Source organism: Hemitrygon akajei, chromosome 5 (genome assembly GCF_048418815.1).
Source record: "Hemitrygon akajei chromosome 5, sHemAka1.3, whole genome shotgun sequence".
NCBI lineage: Eukaryota > Metazoa > Chordata > Chondrichthyes > Myliobatiformes > Dasyatidae > Hemitrygon > Hemitrygon akajei.
Genome location: NC_133128.1, coordinates 79,429,341 through 79,449,198, shown reverse-complemented (window position 1 = coordinate 79,449,198; position 19,858 = coordinate 79,429,341). Strand labels below are relative to the sequence as shown.

General features: G+C 40.5%; 2 protein-coding genes across 3 annotated transcripts in view; one reads left to right on the top strand and one right to left on the bottom strand.

Moving 5' to 3' along the window:
• The window catches only part of cdkl5 (cyclin dependent kinase like 5), a 533,184-nt gene that overhangs the window by 321,279 nt on the left and 192,047 nt on the right, over window positions 1-19,858 (bottom strand). The gene's annotated exons all lie outside the window — the stretch shown is intronic.
• The window catches only part of scml2 (Scm polycomb group protein like 2), a 132,797-nt gene continuing 121,956 nt past the window's right edge, over window positions 9,018-19,858 (top strand). The window contains exon 1 of one of the 2 annotated variants that reach the window (XM_073045864.1): window positions 9,018-9,119. The gene's annotated coding sequence lies outside the window, so the exon portion shown is untranslated. The remainder of the gene's footprint in view (window positions 9,120-19,858) is intronic. The other variant, XM_073045865.1, reaches the window with a different exon arrangement.

Genomic DNA, 19,858 nt, shown 5'->3' with positions numbered 1-19,858 from the left:
AGTGAGTCCATTGGTTGTGGGAACATTTCAATGATGGAGCAAGTGAAGTTGAGTGAAGTTATCCCTTTTGGTTCAAGAACATGATGGTTGAGGGGTAAGAACTGTTCCTGAACCTGGTGGTGTGAGTCCTGAGGCTCCTGTACCTTCTTCCTGATGGCAGCAGTGAGAAGAGAGCATGACCTGGGTGGTGAGGGTCACTGAGGACGAATGCTGCTTTCCCGTGACAATGCTCTGTGCGGATGTACTGAATGGCTGGGAGGGCTTTACCCTGATGGATTGGACCATATCCACTACTTTTTGTAGGATTTTCTATTCAAGGGCATTAGTGTTTCCATACCAGGCTGTGATGTAGCCAGTCAATATACTCTCCACCAATCATCTATATAAGTTTGTCTAAGTTTTAGATGTCATACCAAATCTTCACAAACTCCTAAGGAAGTAGAGGTTCTGCCAAGATTTCTTCATAATTGAGTTTACATGCTGGGCCCCTGAAATGATAATTCTGAGGAGTTTAAAGTTTCTGACCCTCTCCACCTTTGATCCTTCAATGAGGACTCTGTTGACTTCCATTTTCGTCCTCCTGAAGTCAATAATCAGCTACTCGGTCTTGCTGATATAGAGTAAGAGGTTGTTGTTGTGGCACCACTCAGCCAGATTTCCAATCTCCCTCCAATATTAAGCTATAAGATTCATATCTATTAATTTCTTTTTTGGCCAAGATCATAAATCAGTGCCAGGGAAGCAGGACAGTCAGCCATTATTTAGTTTTATTTTATTGTTTATTTATTGAGATACTGTGTGCAGTAGGCCCAACTGGCCCTTCGAGCCACTCCTGCTGTTTGCCGATTAACTGTATTGCTTCCTGCATTACTTTTTCAGAAAGCACCTCATGGTCTGCAGACTAATGTGTAGGCTTTAGAAAAAAACAGAACATGCATTTATGAAGTCACAGAATTGGCCCTTTTGGCTCACCAACCTTTTTGCTTAGACTATATTTTTCAACAAGTTCGAACTGTTATATAAATAAGCTATCCATGAGTCTTTGTACATGAACTGCATAAGGTTAATTTGCAGATGCAGGAAGCAGTTAGTAAGGCTAAATAGCACATAAAACTTCATTGACATAGAATTAGAGGACAAGATGAAAATGTTTTACTGTAATTACATATTGTCAAGGCAAGGCAGCACCTGGAATAGAACATAAAGATCTAGCTCTAGAAGGCAGTTGAACCTTCAACTCAACTATCTTTGTTCAGAACAGGAAAAACATTGGTGATAAGACAAGTTTTAAGATTCAGGGAAAGCAGTGATGGGAAGAAAGGCAAAAAATGTGGTGCCAAATTGACATAAATAATCAAAAGAGGGATCTGGAGAAAATAGATGGATACTTTCTTGATCCCAAAGGAAACAACAGTGTTATAGTAGCATTACAAGTGCACAGATATACAAATATTAGAAGAGAAGTAAGAAAGTATTAAAAATAAATTACTTTAAAAATAAGATGTACAAGTCAAAGATTACAAGATCATATCCATGCCTATAAGTTGACTCACTATAATCGGTAAGTTGACTCACTGATGGCCAAGGGTAAGAAAGACCTCATATAGTGCTCTTTGGAGCAGTACAGTTGTCTTAGTCTTTTACTGAAAGTGCTCTTCTGTTCAGCCAGGATTTTCCAGAGGGTCCTTTCTTTTACTACAGCCTCCAGTGTGTCCAGTTTGACTACCTATAAGAGTCAGCCTTTCCAATCAGTATATTGAGCCTGCTGGCAACAACCGTGCTGATGCCAATGCCCCAGCATACCACCGCATAGAAGATTGTACTGGCGATAACAGACTGGTAGAACATGTGAAGGAGAGTCCCACATACTCCAAAGAACCTCAGTCTCCTCAGGAAGTAGAGACAACTCTGGCCCTTCTTGTACACAGCCTCTGTTTTGGCGCTCCACTCAAGTCTGTTGTCCAGGTACATCACCAGGTACTTGTAGGTCCTCACCACATCCACATCAATAACAACTGGGAGCAGTGCAGGCTTGGTCTTCCTGAAGTCCACTGCCATCTCCCTTGTCTTACCGATGTTCAGCTGTAGATGATTCAGCTTGCACCATTCAACAAAGTCCTCCACCAGGGCCTGTATTCATCCCCGTCCTCCCTTTACACACCCAAATATTGCTATTATCAGAGAATTTCTGCAGATGTCATGACTCAGTGCTGTATCTGAAGTTTGGGGTAAACAGGAAGGGAGCCATTACAGTCCCCTGTGGTGCCCCAGTGCTGCTAATACCATATCTGACACACAGCTCTGAAGCCGCACAAACTGTGGTCTGTCAGTCAGATAATCCATTATCCAGGATACAATAGAAATGCCAACCTGCATTGAACGGAGCTTTTCCCCCAGCGCTGAGGGCTATATAGTATTGAAGACACTAGAATATTAAAAAAAACATGACCCTCTGTATTGCCCTGCTTATCCAAATGGGAGTAGGCTCTGTTCAGCAGGTAGATGATAGCATCATCAACTCCAACTTGCTCCTAGTGGGCACACCACAGGGAATCGTGGGTTAATCTGACTAGTTGTTGGAGGATACCCTGGACCAGCCCCTCTCGGATCTTCAATATGTGTGAGGTCAGGACCACTGGATGGATGTCATTCAAGACTTCTGGTTGGCCCTTCTTGAGTACTGGGATCACACATGATGATTTCCACACAGTCAGGACACTTTCCAGGCTGAGACTCAGATTGAAAATGCGCTGGAGAACTCCACACAGCTGCTCAGCAAACTCCTTCAGGACCTGGGGGTTCACACCTTCCAATCCCAATGCTTTGCTGTATCTGAATTTCCCCAGAGACCTCTCATCTTAGTAGAGAAGGCAAGTTCATGATGGCTGGGGAGTTGGTGGAAGGTGGGTGCTGGGGGAGGTGAAGATTGGGACAATAGCAGTTGGTATGTAGAAGTATGGTTAGTAGGTGCAGGGGAAGGAAGGGGTGTAGACAGTGGTAGCCTGTGTTGTTCATCCATATGTTGATCTGGAGGGGAGAGGAGAGAAAAGGGGAGGTGTTGGTGTTCAGAGAGCATTGGGTGCCTCGACACCTGGGCTGGTGTGCTGAGGGGGCTGTGAACAGGAGGGCAATTGTCAAACCTATTGAAGAATTGGTTTAACTCATTTGGCCATTCACAGCTGCATTCCAAGGTTCTACAGCTATGTTCTTCATGCCTCTCCACACCTCCCATGTGCTACTCTGCCCAAGATGCAATTAAGAATAGGTTTATTATATGACATGACTTTTATGTCTGGTAAAGTTTCACCACCTGAAAACAGTTTTTAACATGTCAGCTGTATGACCTTCCAACAGCACCTTACTCAATACAACTTTGTGGAACAGCATGCTTTTCAATCAGGCATATTACAGCTTAACTGTATGATTGATTTTATTTTGCTATTAGTTATTTAAAAGGAGACTGGCAAAATTTATTTGAAATTTTAACTTTGACAATGTATTAAATTTTCCACTTTCAATTCATGTAACATATCACATCTGATAAATAATATTTAATGTTTCAACAGGCTGCTAAAAACTAAATCCTGTCTGATCTTCATGCTTTCTGATTAACTGGACTTTTTCATTTGTTTGCATATCCAGTGTTAGTGAATTTACATTAATTCTCCTCAACTAGTTTTGAAGAATGCTGTTATCAATTCCTTTAACGTTATAAAAGAACAATGTTAAAAATCTGAGGAATTGCCAGCAATTGCTCCAAAACATTTCCTCTTCTCAGAACTCACACCCCCCACCCCCAATTCCAAATTGCTTTGAGCCATAAAACAGAATCCCCTGCTGCTGTGGGATCACTCGTAGCCTTTCAGCTGTACTTTATCTAACTTTCACAATCAACCAGACACAGGATGGTGAATACCTCTATGTACAACAATGTTGCTTTCGGTGACTGAACTAAAGTTGAGCTGAAAAGAACAATTCTGTCCAATTTTTTTCTCTATTTGAACATGATAAAGTGAGTAAGCTTCTCATTATAGATTCAAGGAAGTAAACACTTGAATTATTGCTGCACTTTGCCTTGACACTGCCAGCCCACTCTCAGTATAAATCAGACTTTGCATATTCAAAGATTCTAAGTTCAAATTTCAAAGTAAATTTTATTATCAAAAGTGTATACATGTCACCATATCTAACCCTGAGATTAATTTTCCTGTGGGCATACTCATCAAACCCATAGAACAGTAACTCTAACAGGATCCATGAAAGATCAAACACAGTGCAGAAGATAACCCTAACCCTAACCCAGTGATCCCAGGTTACATCACTGCTGATGTGTCCCAGAATATACGATTCAAGGTATATTTGTTATCAAAGTACAGTATTTATATAGATTACAACTCTGAGACTCATCTGCCCTCAGGCAGCCATGAAACAAAGAAACACCATGGAACCTGTTCAAGAAAACATATTACTAAGTTATTTTCCCCAACTTAAATAAAGTATGTAATAGTCTTGCCTCACCCTTCCATCTAGTTTCTCAGCAGCTTTCATGTTCTTTGTAATTTAAACACTCAGCTTTCATTTAACAAGATCATTCTTTATCCTTCTGAGGAAAGATTAATTCACATGCTATCACTACAACTATGTCATTCATATACACAAAACATCTGTTGGGGAATTTCTGGCTATATTGTCATTTTTTAGTAACACTGAGGTTCCTAGATGCCACACTGTCAAATGCTGCCTTTTGTGTTCATGATAGTCAGTTTCACCTTGTGTCCAGAATTCAGTTCTGCTCTGGGGCAGATGATTCTCCTGAACCAAATCTGCTCTATACCTAGCAGGAAGATGGCCTTGTGCTACTCAGGGATACCATTGCCTACATGCAGGGATTTTGGGGCCGGGGGTGGGGGGGGGGTGGGGGGAAGAGAGAGAATCAGAAATCAGATTTTACACAGATATCTGTAGTGCAGTCTAAATCAATGGGTGGGTGACAGATCCTTTCCCCATCAAGTCTGGAGTCAGGTAGAGTTGTCCACTCTCCTGTTTTGTTTGTGTGCTGCATAGAACTGTTCTCCAAATCCATCAGGAAGGATGAAAACATAAGAGGGGTGACATTGCCAGATAGTGGAGGCACGCAAGTCAAAGCCTCCTATACATGGACAATATGACTCTGTCTTCTGCGTGGATCCATGGTCATGATCAGCCTCTGCGACCAGTTCAAGTTGTCATCTGAGATCAGAGTCAATGCAAGAAGAACAAGGCCATACTCTACAGTAATTAGAAACATAGAAAACCCACAGCACAATACAGGCCCTTCGGCCTACAAAGCTGTGCCAAACATGTCCTTACCTTAGTACTACCTAGGCTTACCCATAGTCCTCTATTTTTCTAAGCTCCATGTACCTATCCATGAGTCTCTTAAAAGCCCCTATTGTTTCCGCCTCCACCACCACTGGCGCCGGCAGCCCATTTCACACACTCACCACTCTCTGCATTAAAAAACACTTACCCCTAACATCCCCTGTGTACCTACTTCCAATCACCTTAAAACTATGCATACAATGAACAGTACACGTGATACAGTTCTGACTTTACGGTACAAGGCTACTGAAAAAGTTGCTGAAGATGATCTGGCCAAGGACTCTGCCCTGAGGAACACCTGCACTGCTGCCCTCAGCTAGGATGATTGATTTCCCACAACTACAAACATCTTCTTTTGTGCAAACTACATCTCCAATCATTAGTCCTGTACGCATATTATTGTTAACTTCTCCATTCTCAAAAATCGTAGAGCTCTGCACAAGAGAGAAGAATTAGCTGAAGTGGTGCATAACATATAGCCAGAAATATGACTTGGTAATCATTCCATTGTCCATTTTCACCACTTTAATGCACTTTTCATATGACATTTACAAATGGCTGAGTGGACAGAGCAAAAGCTACTATGTTCAGCAATATCCTAGCAACAATTCAAAAGATCAAGTCAAGTTGTTCTGCTGCACTGCCATGTGCTCAACAAAAATGTAAAAAAACGTTCTTCGTATATTTACTTTCTATATTACAACATCAGCTTATATCAGGGGTTGCCAACCTGGGATCCACTAACTCCTCGGTCAATGATAGGTGTCCATGGCATAAAAAAGATTGGGAACCCCTGGTTTACATCAAACCAATGGATGGAATTTTCAGAGATGTTATGAAGTGAATGTTACTCACCAATAACTTGATCGTTGTTGTTCAGTTCTGATATTCTTAAGACTCTTAAGATAAACATTTGATCCAATAATTATCAGCAATGAAATGATATTGATCTTCTTGACACAAATAATACATGGATGATATGTGCTACCCAAGATCCATATTTAGTTAAAGGAAAATTAAAAATAACTGCACATCCAGGAAATCGAAATAAAAGCAAAATGGCCAGTAGATCAGGTAGCACTTGGGAAAAGAAGAACAGCACTGATGCTTCAGGTGGAAGATCCTTTGTCAGAACTGGGAAGAGAGAAAACGTATTTCTTTTAAGGTAAGAGTTGTTGTTTGGAAAGAAATATAGCAGTGGAATTCAGCTTTAAGCAACACTCTTTAAAAAAGATGAAATAAAACAAAAACCAATCAAAGTGAACAAGGAAAAAGAGAAAGACATAAATCCTGTCATAGTAGAACTGGATTCCTTGAAAAGACGGTAAATACAATAATAATTTAGAATCAAAACTGCTGACATAGCAAATCTGAAATAAAGTACAAAATGCAGCTAATGAAGAATCTTTAATGTGAAATCTTAACCCAGTTTCTCTTTCCATGGACAGAGCCAGTATTTACCACCATGTGAGATCCTCGGTGATGTGTATGCCAAGGAACATAAAGCTGTTCACCCTCTCAACCCCAGATCCATTGATGTGAACAGGGGTTAACCCGTCTCCATTCCTCCTGTAGTTCACAACTAGCTCCTTTGTTTTTGTGACATTGAGGGAGAAGTTGTTTTCTTGACACACTGTGTTAGGGTGATGACTTCTTCTTTGCAGGCTGCCTCATTATTATTTGAGATTAGGCCAATCAGCGTAGGATTGTCAGAAAATTTAATTAGCAGATTGGAGCTGCGGGTGGTGACACAGTCATGGTCTACAGAGTAAAGGAGGGGGCTTAGAACACAGCCCTGAGGGACACCTGTGTTGGGGACCAGGGGGCAGATCTGAAACGTTAATTTACACCTAGGCCCCGAAGATACTGATTAACCCACTGAGTTCCTCCAGTATATTTTTTGTTCCAGATTCCAACAACTGCAGTCTCACTAATACAAATTCAGTTTAGACCCTTTGTCTTCTTACTTCCATTCTTGTTGTGTAAGCCCTGAGACAGCTGATCAGGCAACAATGAAAGCTGGAAATTCTGCCACAGATGGGGTAGAATGGTGAGTAGTTTTTCTTCTACTGATTTTGCAAGGCTTCTTTGTAGTCACAACGTATGGACTCATCCTGAGTACTGACTTTACTGTAAGAAATCCATTGGCTAAAGATCCCAGAAATCAGTCAAGATGTTGGACTTCTTTAGGGAGCTTTTGCGCTTATACCTGCATCTTTTCCCTGTCTGCTTAGTAATCTCCTCCAGCAGAATGTGGAATATGGTATCTGTTCTAGCGTGGAGCATGTGAACTATGTGGCCCGTCTGATATCGCAGACTGAGTGTAACTGAATGTCATGAATGTTAACCTGGGAGACAATATGCACGGTAGTTTATTTTCCTTCTAGTGAATTTATCAGATAGTGCAGTGGTATTGGTGAAACATTTGCCGTGCCTGAGCAGTCTATTGAAATTCTCATATTAATTTCCAAGTCCTTCCCTCTCCATTTGCCTTAGTGTTAGTCCTCCAGGGCATTCATATGTCACCTACTCTGGAATCTTGATCAACCAGCTTAACTTTTAAATCAGTGGTAGCCTTGCCTTTAGTTACCAAAGGCCTGATATCTAGTATTTTTCTCTCTACACTTTTCTGCTTTGCCAACCTAAATTTATTTTAAGGCACACTCATTAAGATTCACAATTTTGACTAAGCAGTAACATCTTTTTATGAGATTTACAGACATTTTTATTTACACTCATGTTAAATGCCGATGTATTTTATTACATTCAGTCATTGAATTTATAATAATTATTTGAATTGTTATAGTATTCATAAGCAAACATTTAACATGTTTTTAAAGCCATACCCGTAATACAAAATTGTTTTGTCAGAAATAAAAGCTGTTCAGAATGGAACTTTAAATTTCTGAATATATTAATGCAGAGAACTGATGTCAAACACAATTTTGTGTGAATTTTCAAAACTTAAGTCCATTCATTAACTTAAAAAAGCCCTTTCATGCTTTCATGATGTATATCTAAAAATTTACAGTCATTATGAAAATTGTAATGTGAAATGAAGCTAAATCAAAAAAGATTACTTCTAGGAAGTAACGGGTACAACTGCAGATTTTCTTTAAAGAGAAGGAAAATGCAGCTTCTGGATCTGAGAACAGGAGATTGATCTATTCAGGGAGTTTTAATGAAGAGTCCCAGACCTGAAATATTTATCTTTTCAAAACTTCCTGAGTGATCCTCCTTTATACAGATACCGGCTCAGTTATTCCCGGTAATTTACATTTCACTTCTGAAAGAATGATGTGCTGTACTTCTAAATAAATTAAAATAGAGTTTACAACTGTAACGAAATTGTTTCAAATAAATCATTTTTAAACAGAAGAAATGAAATATTTGATTCAAACGAGTTGTTTTTGCTAATTGACTGGGCATAATCTAATTTCACTTATACAAAATGCGCTTCCCTATGTTCTGCATCAGTCACAGTACTAATATAACGGTGAAAAAGACAGTTAATTGCCATCAAAACAATAGAAATCTATCTCAGGGAACATACCGCCTCTCAGCGCCGAGAGCAAATTGTCGGTCTGGGAACGCGCTGTGTCTTCGCAGCACGTGCACTTCCATCGCGAGCTGCCCAGCTGCGTGAGCAAGTGCGTGTATGCGATGACCCTGACGTCGCGGTTACGCAGCGGAATATGGCGGCTCTGTAGAAGGTGCGATTGTGGAGCTCATCGTCTCTCAGCGTTTTAACGCTGTGGGTGAGTGATCTTTCAACTAGCGATCAGCTCGGTTGGCCGTTGGTTCCGTGGGCAGGTGTGTAGTGGGAAGGAGTTGGTGGTGGTGGTGGGTGGTGGGTGGTGGGGGGGGGGGGGGGGGGTGAGGTCAGGTGTAGCCGGTCCGGACGGCCAGTTTGGTGACCGGCTGCGTGCGGGAGAGCCTCATGTCCCGACTTCAGATCGCGAGCTCGAACCGGTGCCGCGGCTCGTGCCGAGCCGGGAGCGGAGCGGCGCGGCGCCAGTCCGAGCCTCAGCCTCGCGCCCCTCCTCGCGGGGGTTGTGCGCAACCTCGCGCCCTCGGCTCACCTGTTCAAGTCTCGCAGCAGTTTGCAGCCCGGGCTCGGGTTGCACTCCGCAGCACAGTCTGCCGCTGCTGGGTGCAAACCGAGGGGCTGTCCCGGTGGGCATCGGCGTGGGGATTATCCCCTCATTTGCTGTTCCAAGGTGCCAGTTGCACCCTTGTCTCACTGTAGTTGGTTTGCTTTCCTCATCACCATCCCACCAGAAAGATCGCTCAGCTCTCTGTCGCCGTCTTTTTCACTTTACAAAACGTTGCTCTTTATGCACGCACCGTGGGCAGAAGCTTGAAAGTTTTGCAACTTTCTTACTGTCTCTTGAGTTACAGGTGTGTGATTCGCGAATGTGTACGTTTTTGGTTGTGGAAAATGGCTTTTTCTTGCTGTCATGGCAGCCGATTTATAGGCGTGGTGGCATATGTCCGTTTTAACACAATAGTATGATTTTTTAAAAAAAAATCAATATAAATTTCCCAGACAAATGTTCATGGCCCGAAATTGAACGAACTTCTACTTCGTAGTGCTTTGAATCATGTTACATTAGTCCTTTTTACTGTGAACTGTTGAGAATATTCATAAAACCAAGGAGCACAATTCGATCATTCGGCCCATCGATCTGGTCCGCCATTCCATCATGACTGATATATTATCCCTTTCAACCTCATTTCCCATTACCTTTGAACCTGGCAAATCAAGAACCTATCAGCTTCTGCTTTAAATACACACAATGACTTGGCCTCTACAGATGTTTGTGACAATTCCACTGATTCACCGTTCTAGCTAAAGAAACACCTCCTCATCTCCATTCTAAATGGATGTCCCTGTGGGAATATTTATCCTGAGTCAGTAAAGATGAGGATGAGGTTTGAGCAGCACGTGGCCCTGGGGTTTGGTTGGTGATGCAGTCAAGATGGAAGTAAATATTTGCAGTGGTTACATCTGGTATGTCTTAGAACAATATAGTACAGAATCAGGCCTTTCAGCCCAACTCATCCATGTTGTTAATTTCATGTTTGAAGGATAGATAACAGAGTGACAAGGATATAAACTTTTAGTACTTCAAAGATAGTGGTGTAGGAGATGGGAAAGAGGCTGGTGTTTAGTAATGGCTAAACCGATGAAAATGGAGAACCTGTTTTAATTCAGCTAACCAGGCAGCATCAATGGAAAAGAGTTAACAGTTGACGTTTCAGGCCGAGACCCTTCATCTGAAGGATCTTAACCCGAAATGTCGACCATTCATTCTTTTTTCTAGATGCTATCTGGCCTACTGAGTTCCTCCAGTGTTTCGTGTGTGTTGCTTGGAGGTGTTCTCATCTTTGTTTTCATTCAGCTGTTTTAATGGCACTGGAGAAGGATGGAGATGGATTAGGAAAGTTGAGGGATGATGGTTTACTGCAGTACTTCAATCAGGACTGTTTCCAGGGTTGGAAAAGTCGTCATGTATCTGGGAGGTAAAGAAATGTTAATGCTAAGCTAAGATAGATTAGTAGGTCAGTATACTTAATTGACCAAAAGGTTCCTTAAGGTTGTTGTTGCCAGGCGGGTGGGGGGGGGGATTAGTGGTGGGGGGTTAATGGGGATAAGCTCTCACTACCTATTAAATGCTCCCAATAGTGTGCATCTCAGATGGGCTCTGTTAATCAAATCCAGCTCCTGTCCTTCACATGTGGTTTAGTTAGTCCGGCAGAACAGTTTCTATTGATAGGACAAGAAGCAAATGTGGGTTACTGACACCTTAAAACTAGTTGCTTTGGGCAGATGGGGTTCATTAATCGTTGTTGCTAGCTCATCTAGAAGGAAAACTCTAACCTCAACCCTGCGCTGCCTTGCAGCTATACCTGCTCATGGGGAAGGCTTCGGTAGTAAAGTCAAAGGGAGAAATCGAGAGCTTGAGTCCCAAAGACAAACCTACATTGAGTTCAATGCTGACTGGCAACTCCTGTAATGCCACTGGCAGCAAACTATATCGATACCTTTGGATTCATCAGTTGAGTGGACAAGGGGAGTCTGCTGCACAAGCAACAAACAGCGTGCTCTCTATGTTATACTGCCCTGGTTTGCGTATTTGTGCACCGGCTTGCAGGAAGCAACATCCATGGTCAACCCCAACCAGCAGAGGGTATCAAATTGACTGAAAGGCTGCCTGAGCTGTGCTTTGCTTCGAAGTTTTAGACACTCCAACAAAATTGCTGTTTAAGTTATTATTTACTTAGATTGTTCAGCTCATGGGGCTCAAGCCCATTTCCACTTGAGCCATATCATCATAGTTACTCCCCTTCCTCCGCAACTTAATTCCTCTCACATCTCGTCTGTACCCTTACTGGTTCTTATAACCATTAACCTACAGTAATAAGTGGTTTACAGTAACCACAAAACCTACTAGCACATCTTTTGGATCCCATACTGAGATTAGAAGAATGTGCACATTCTAGATTAGCTGCATTTTATGTCTGACTTAAACCCAGGCTCCTCAAGCTGTGAAACCAGTGCACTGATTACTGTTACACTATTCAATGAGATCCTCTTCTGTCTTCATGAACATGAAAAACATGAAAGAGCTAAGCTATATCCTGCTCAGTATCTAGACATAGTCTTTCATTCAAGATACCAGTTTCTTATAACTTTATTGTTCTACCTTTGAAAGCAGCATATACCAAACCAGCACACACTATCCCAGGCATGAGTTCAGAAAAACTTAATCTGCAAACAAGACTTTTTTTGCTCTTGTAACCAATCCCTCTTGTTGTTAGATGCAATATATTATTTATTTTCCTTATTACTGGATTGTAGATTAATTTTGTATACAAGGACACTCAGTTCCTTCTGCCCAATACTTGATAGCTCCTCATCAATTAAAGGGAATTGTTCTGTATTCCTTCTACTCAAGTGAATAAATTATCTCCCTCAGACAATATTCCCCCCACGCTTATTCTTGCTTGTTCATTGAATCTGCCAATATTCCTCAGCTGTTCATTTGCATTCTCCTCAGTTTATTTTCCATATGTACCCAATATCAGTGAATTTTGTATTATGTATGCTCTCTTTATCTGTGTCATTGATAGGTGTTGTGAAGAGTTGCAGCCCAGCCAATAGGTCTTCTGACTTCAAAATGACATTTAATCCTCCAGTTTTTTATCCTTTACAAAAACTTTATTATTTATTTTTGTATTATTTCCCCAATTCACCTTCTATAGTCTTTTATCAATTGTCTTTGGAAATCTTGTTTCAAGGAGAAATGTATTTTTCTCAAATAGCAATTGGGAATATTTTATTTTGATGTTGGTACTTGTAACAGCAATGTACAATGTACAAATTGTGTGATGCTGATGTTCAAAACGTTCTATATGTTTTCATTATTATCTGGATGGAAAGTTAATTTTATTTGATTCTAATTTTGATACCTGTAAAAGACAATTCTTGTGTTTTGTAGGTGATGGTAATGAGAATTTTTTTCTACTTTCTGGGATGAAATCAGCTATTCATTGGAGTAATTATGAGCATTCTCATTGCTCTACCTAGCATTAATGAATATATTCTTATATAGTATATCAAAGCAAAACAGTTATGTTGAGGGATTTATTGTGAATACATCTTGATCATAAAGCTAATGTTTTAAACTTTTGGCATGCAAAATAAATGACTTTTTTGCATGTGGCATGTTACCTAATTGCTCTTTTTTAACCTAATCATGGAGGTTGAGGGGTCAGCCAGGGTCTCCAGATGTTCTATTCAGGCTTGATCTGACAGACTGACTGGCATTTGGAGGAACCATGCATTCTACTTAAAGATGGAAAGCTCCTGACTTAGGAGGTGCTGATCCACTATGGTTCACCTGCTTTAATTGCTGCTTGGGGTTAAGAGTTTTAATTCTACAAGAAGATTAAATGTGAAGAAAAAATGCCAGCTCTTTGATTGTCAAGCTCGAATGTTAGAAACACATGCAGAGGACTGACATGTCACCTAAATTTAAATTGTGAATGACGTTTTGGTAGGTCAAATATGATGACAGAATATAATATTAATAGTAAGACTCTTGACAGTGTGGAGGATCAGAGGGATCTTGGGTCCGAGTCCATAGGACACTCAAGACTGCTGTGCAGGTTGACTCTGTGGTTAAGAAAGCATACGGTGCATTGGCCTTCATCAATCATAGGATTGAGTTTAGGAGCCAAGAGGTAATGTTGCAGCTATATAGGACCCTGGTCAGACCCCACTTGGGAATACTGTGCTCAGTTCTGGTCACCTCACTATAGGAAGGATGTGGAAATCATAGAAATGGTGCAGAGGAGAGTTACAAGGATGTTGCCTGGATTGGGGAACATGCGTTATGAGAATAGGTTGAGTGAACTTGGCCTTTTTTCCTTGGAGCGATGGAGGATGAAAGGTATCCTGATAAGGGTGTATAAGATGATGAAAGGCATTGATTGTGTGGACAGTCAGAGGCTTTCTCCCAGGGCTGAAATGGCTAGCACAAGAGGGCACAGTTTTAAGGTGCTTGGAAGTAGGTACAGAGGAAATATCAGGATTTAATTTTTTTTACGCAGAGAGTGGCAAGTGCATGGAATGGGCTACCGGTGACGGTGGTGGAGGTGGATACAACAGAGTCTTTTAAGATACTCCTGGACAGGTATATGGAGCTCAGAAAAATAGAGGGCTATGGGTAACCCTAGGTAATTTCTCAGGTAAGGACGTGTTTGGCACAGCTTTGTGGGCCGAAGGGCCTGTATTATGCTGTTGGTTTTCTATGTTTCTAATATATGGTAGTACTTGTTGAAGTAACTTTGAATAATCATTGTTTTGACAGATCTTGAACTTTGAATTGCAAGTGAAACTTCTTCTTTGAGAGGGTGATAAACTTTGGAATTGTTGAAGACAAATTATTATTCTCATTCAAAAAAAGTAAATCTAGATTTTTGGACATTAAGGAATTTAAAGGTAGTTGACTGTCACCTGCAAGAATGTTGTAACTAACATGGAAATTGGACTGAACACTGACATAGTCTGCTTACAAGATTTAAGACTTTGAGAGTATTCTAGGAAGTAAATTAATATTTTCATTTGGTAGGGGAACAATTCAGAAGAAATGTGTGAGTAATGTGTACGCTTCACAGTAAGGAATTCACTGTTAAATGGTGGAACCCACAGAAAAAAAATCTCATGATTGTCCACACTTTCAATATTGTCCCATAGGTAAAATATTCCATTAAGCTTGATCCTACCATCAATGAAATCCCAAAGATGGAATACTTCAACCAAGAGAGAGAACTGTGTAGAAATGTGAAGGTGCAGAAGGAGGCAGGCACACTTGCTTCTGATGTCACAGAAAGGAACGCATATTGTTGTCATGAGTAGTTTGTACTTTTTTTAAACAAATTAAGCAATAGATGTTCAGGAGATATTGAAGGCAGGACATAAATGAACGCCATATCTGGACCAAAGTAGATATCTCTCTAAACAGTATTCCTAACACACCCATCACAATACTGTCATTGACTCAGAAAACATGTCTATACAAACAGGATGTCTCCCTGAAGCTTTTCTATTCCAAGGAGAAATGCTGTCCCCATTTCAATGTCAATCAATCTCTCTTCTGATAAGAATCTAACATTCTTGGATTCTGTTGATGAGTGCTTTTCATTCTTCCCATTCTGAATGCCAAATCAAATTCAAATTTTATTTGTAAATTTGCACATTGTAAAATATTGAACTTTTAAGTCATGCAGCAGAAAATCAAAAATTGTTGCTGGTTAGAGACAAATTTTCATTGTAATGGTCCTCATTTTTTTTGAAGCCAAGCAATCTGCCCTCATCAACTTCAAAGGAGCCATCAATCTTAAGAGACTGAATGCATTAAGAACTTCTTGAAGCAGAGTCTAAAAACATCTCGGCATTGGACCAGTAGGTTTGCAACAGTTTTTGCATTTTGGATTCAGATGCCAAGAAAAACCACTTTTTCCAGAGTATCCCATTGTCCTCTGACACAGAATGCTTGGCATGTGTTTCATGGTATCAAAGAGGCAATGGCAACACAGCAATGAAACACGGTCCATTGGAAACAGGTAGGGATGGCCATAATTGGTAAATGCAAAGTTTTAAAACTCAGGACATATATCGACACCATAGGGAGTCTTGTCAAGAAAGATAAAGTTAATGATATTCAAAGTGAAGCTTAGTAAAACTATCAACTTGCTAAGGAAGGAGCTAAGAATCATGATGCTGTTCCACCCAGATTCATCACTGTATAAGTAAATAGCAGGGATAGACCACCGAACCCTTTGAGCCTGCTCTGTCATTCCTTGAGTCGTGGCTGGCTTTCTATCTCTGCTGTTTTTAAAGACTTTGCCATGACGTTTGAGTTCCTTGATATACAAAAATCTATAGATCTGATTTTGAATGAGCACAATAATTTGGCTTCCACAGTTCTCAAGGTTTACCACCCTTTAGATATTTCTCTTACAATTCAGAGCTCAAGATCTGTCAGAACTTGGTACTGAATTAGTGTACTCCAGCTTCTAATTTGTCTCTTCAATTTTGTAAGTGGTGGTGGTAACTTTCCATAGAGGTACAATTGTCACAAAGCTTCAAGTTTGCATTGTTGATGGCAGGGCTTTTCTGTGTGGATGAATGGCTAATGTACAAACCTTCAAAAAGGTGTTGGTGGAAATTGGCTGCTATCTTCTTTTCTCATATCATGAAGCAATGTTATCAAACTGTCTTTTTTGTTGGATTGTCACATCCCTTAGAGATTGACATTTGAATAATGTGGATTCCTGGATCCTCTGAATTGTTGACTAAGAAGATTAAGCTTAAGGGCACTCTTGACATTGCTTCTAAGGAGAAGATAAAGATGATCTTTGACTATCTTGAAGCTTGGAGCAGTTTTTCCATTGTAATGAATGTATGTGAGGGCATCTTCCAAAAGGGCTCTATTATGTATATTATGTACATGTTTGGAAGGTAACCACCCTGAAGAGCAATTTCATTTCCTTTGGAAAAGATATGCTGCAAAAGGAATGTTTCTTGAAAACAGTCATGTACAACTTGAAGATGCTCACACTTTTGGGAGATCCATCACCCTCCTTGTATTCTTTTAAATTTTTCTATCTTGGATCATTATTAATTCAGGCATATGTTATTCTGATCTTTTAAACTTAAGCTGGAAACAACTCCCCATTCTTCTTTACCCTTCATAGTTGGGAAAAATCTGCACTTCCTAGATTAACATAGGCATTTTTGCCTTTTTTTGACAATCAAATAGTTTCTAACAAAGCTGGAAGATGTAAACAAGAGTTAATGCTCACCTTTTATACATCTATCAATTGCATTCAGCTTACTATTTGTAATGGAGGTTGTTGTGGTTTCTTAGAGGAAATGCAATCCGTGGAACTGTAGGTGCACTTTCAAGTCAAGTCACTTTTATTGTCATTTTGACCATAACTACTGGTACAGTACACAGTAAAAAGGAGACGTTTTTCAGGACCATGGTGTTACATGAAACAGTACAAAAACTACACTGAACTCTGTAAAAACAACATGGGGGGAAAAATACTACACTAGACTACAGACCTACCCAGGACTGCATAAAGTGCACAAAACAGTGCAGGCATTACAGTAATAATAAGCAAGACAATAGCCACAGTAGAGGGCAGTAAGTTGGTGTCAGTCCAGGCTCTGGGTATTGAGGAGTCTAATGGCTGGGGGGAAGAAACTTTGAAGTCATTTTGATGCATAGAATAATATCTGATGAATCCCAGTAATAAATGAAGCATTATGATATCAGCAGAATCGAAACTGTGAGAGGAAGTACTGCACAAGTTAAGGTTGAGATTCTTTTTTTAGATAGCACGAAAGGCTTTACGATTAGAGGACAGGTTAATGGCTTTATATAGTAAGTTTTCATCTAGGAACATTGTGAACTGAGGGATACCTGAAGCAGTAAGTGAGATGAATATTACAGATCTTAATACAGACAACAAGATGATACACAGTAACAGCTGTAATCTCCAAAGGCTGACATTTAGAAGAGTATTTAAATAGACAAGATAAATTGGAAAATTTGTCTGATTGAACCAAAGAGAGTAAAGGTCAGCAAAGTTTTACCACTTTAGTCCTCTGGTTCCATTTGCAACAACTGCATCAGAGGTTGTGCACAAAGGCACAGAAGATGATTTTCAAAATAGAATTGACTATCAAACTACAGATTTTCTTGAACGGGTACATTTTCACTGTTTTATGATATCTTCAGAATCTGCTTTTTGCAAAATTATTTGACATGATTCGTTGTTTTTGAGAAAAGTTGCTGTAGTTCTAGTTTTGAACTTTACACAAGCATGTTGCATGTGTTACACAATACTTCCATTTCCAAACTCTTTTCTGTTGTGCAAATCCTTGAACACATCTGTACCTTCCAAAATTTATGAATGTCTATTGTGAAACTACTTATTTGAATCTGTCATATCATGTGTTTCAGACCTCTTTACGGAAATGGCTTGGCAAATTCATTAATGACATTGTAAGTTTCAGTTAACTCTTCTGGCAAATGCCTGTGTTTCCAAATTGAACCACTGTTATATAGCCAGTTAAGAAGCAGCAAGTTTAGGGCTTTGTATGTTTGTATGTAGAAGACTCAGATTGGTTGAGTGACAGCTGATTTACAACACTAGAGTTCCAGTTTGCTCAGATTCCTGAGCATTCATGTCAGGAAGTCACCTTTCACCTCCTGTGATAGAACGGACTGATGTAGGATCTGAACCCCCAATTGATGTGAATGGGAATAAGCCTCGTGAGAAGGTCCATCATCAGAAACAATAAGTTTCACTTTCCATAGTAATTGCCTGACTTGCTTAGATTTTAACCAGCATTTTCTTTTTTGGTTTTTTTTATGTTTGAATTTGAGATTTCTTTTGAAGAGGTGACCTAGAAGATAGCTGAGGGAGTGAAGTTGTCTGCATGGATTTCAGCAAGAATTTTGACAAGGTGTTACATGCTAGATTAGTCCGGAAAGTTAAATCTCAAGGGATCCAGGGTGAGTTAGCCAATTAAATACAAAATTGGCTTGATGGTAGGAGAAAGGCAACAATGGTGGATAAAGGGTCTAGAATTGAAAAGTCGTCTCTTTATTCCTCTCCATAAATGTTGCCTGACCTACTGAGTTCCTAGAACATTTTGTGTGTATTACTGCAGCGATGGTGGGGGTTGTTCGTCAGACTTGAGGCTTGCGATTAGTGGTGTACTGCGGGGATCGGCACTAGGTCCACTGCTTATCATTTATATAAACAATTTGGATGTAAATGTACATAGTCTGGTTAGGAGTGGATGAGTTGGGCAGAAGGGCCTGTTTCTGTGCTGCATAGCTCTGACTTCAGTTCTACATAGGTCTAATCTGCTGGGCAAGTCTAACCACCTCCCTGTTGATAACGTTAACAGGTCCTTACCAATTTATGAACACCAACTTGTGTCTGCCCATACATGTGAATGAGCATTTGGGAGATCGATTTGTTGGTTGTCTGCTGGGCTGCAGGTGCTGCTCTTGATACTAGTTGGAATTTTGCCATGTTAAGCTCACTAAGAACACAAGACTATAAGACATAGGAGCAGAATTGGGCCATCTGGCCCATCGTGTATGCTCTGCTATTTAATCATGGCTGATCCTTTTTTTCCCCTCCTCCTTAACCCCAGTTCCCAGCTTTCTCCCCATACCCTTTGATGCCATGTCTAATCAAAAACCTATCAATCTCTGCCTTAAATACACACCACAACCTGGCCTCCACAGGTGCATGTGGCAACACGTTCCACAAATTCACCACACTTTGGCGAAAGAAATTTCTCCGCATCTCTGTTTTGAAAGGCGCCTCTCTATCCTGAAGCTGTGCTTTCTTGTCCTAGACTCTCCCACCATGAGGAACATCGTTACCACATCTACTCTGTCTAGGCCTTTCAACACTCGAAAGGTTTCAATGAGATCCCCCCTCATCCTTCTGAATTTCAGTGAGTACAGACCCAGAGCCATTAAATTTTCTTCGTATGATAACCCTTTCATTCCTGGAATCATCCTTGTGAACCTCCTCTGGACCCTTTCCAATGCCAGCACATCTTTTCTAAGATGAGGGACCCAAAATTGTTCACAATACTCAGGGTGAGGCCTCACCAGTTCCTTACAAAGCCTCAGCATCACATCCTTGCTCTTGTATACTAAACCTCTTGAAATGAATGCTAACATGGCAATTGCCTTCCTCTCACCACCGACTCAACCTGCAAGTTAACCTTTAGGGTGTTCTGCACAAGGACTCCCAAGTCCCTTTGCATCTCAGATTTTTGGATTTTCTCCCTGCTTAGAAAATAGTCCACACATTTATTTCTACTACCAAAGTGCATGTCCATGCATTTTCCAACATTGTATTTCATTTGCAACTTTCTTGCCCA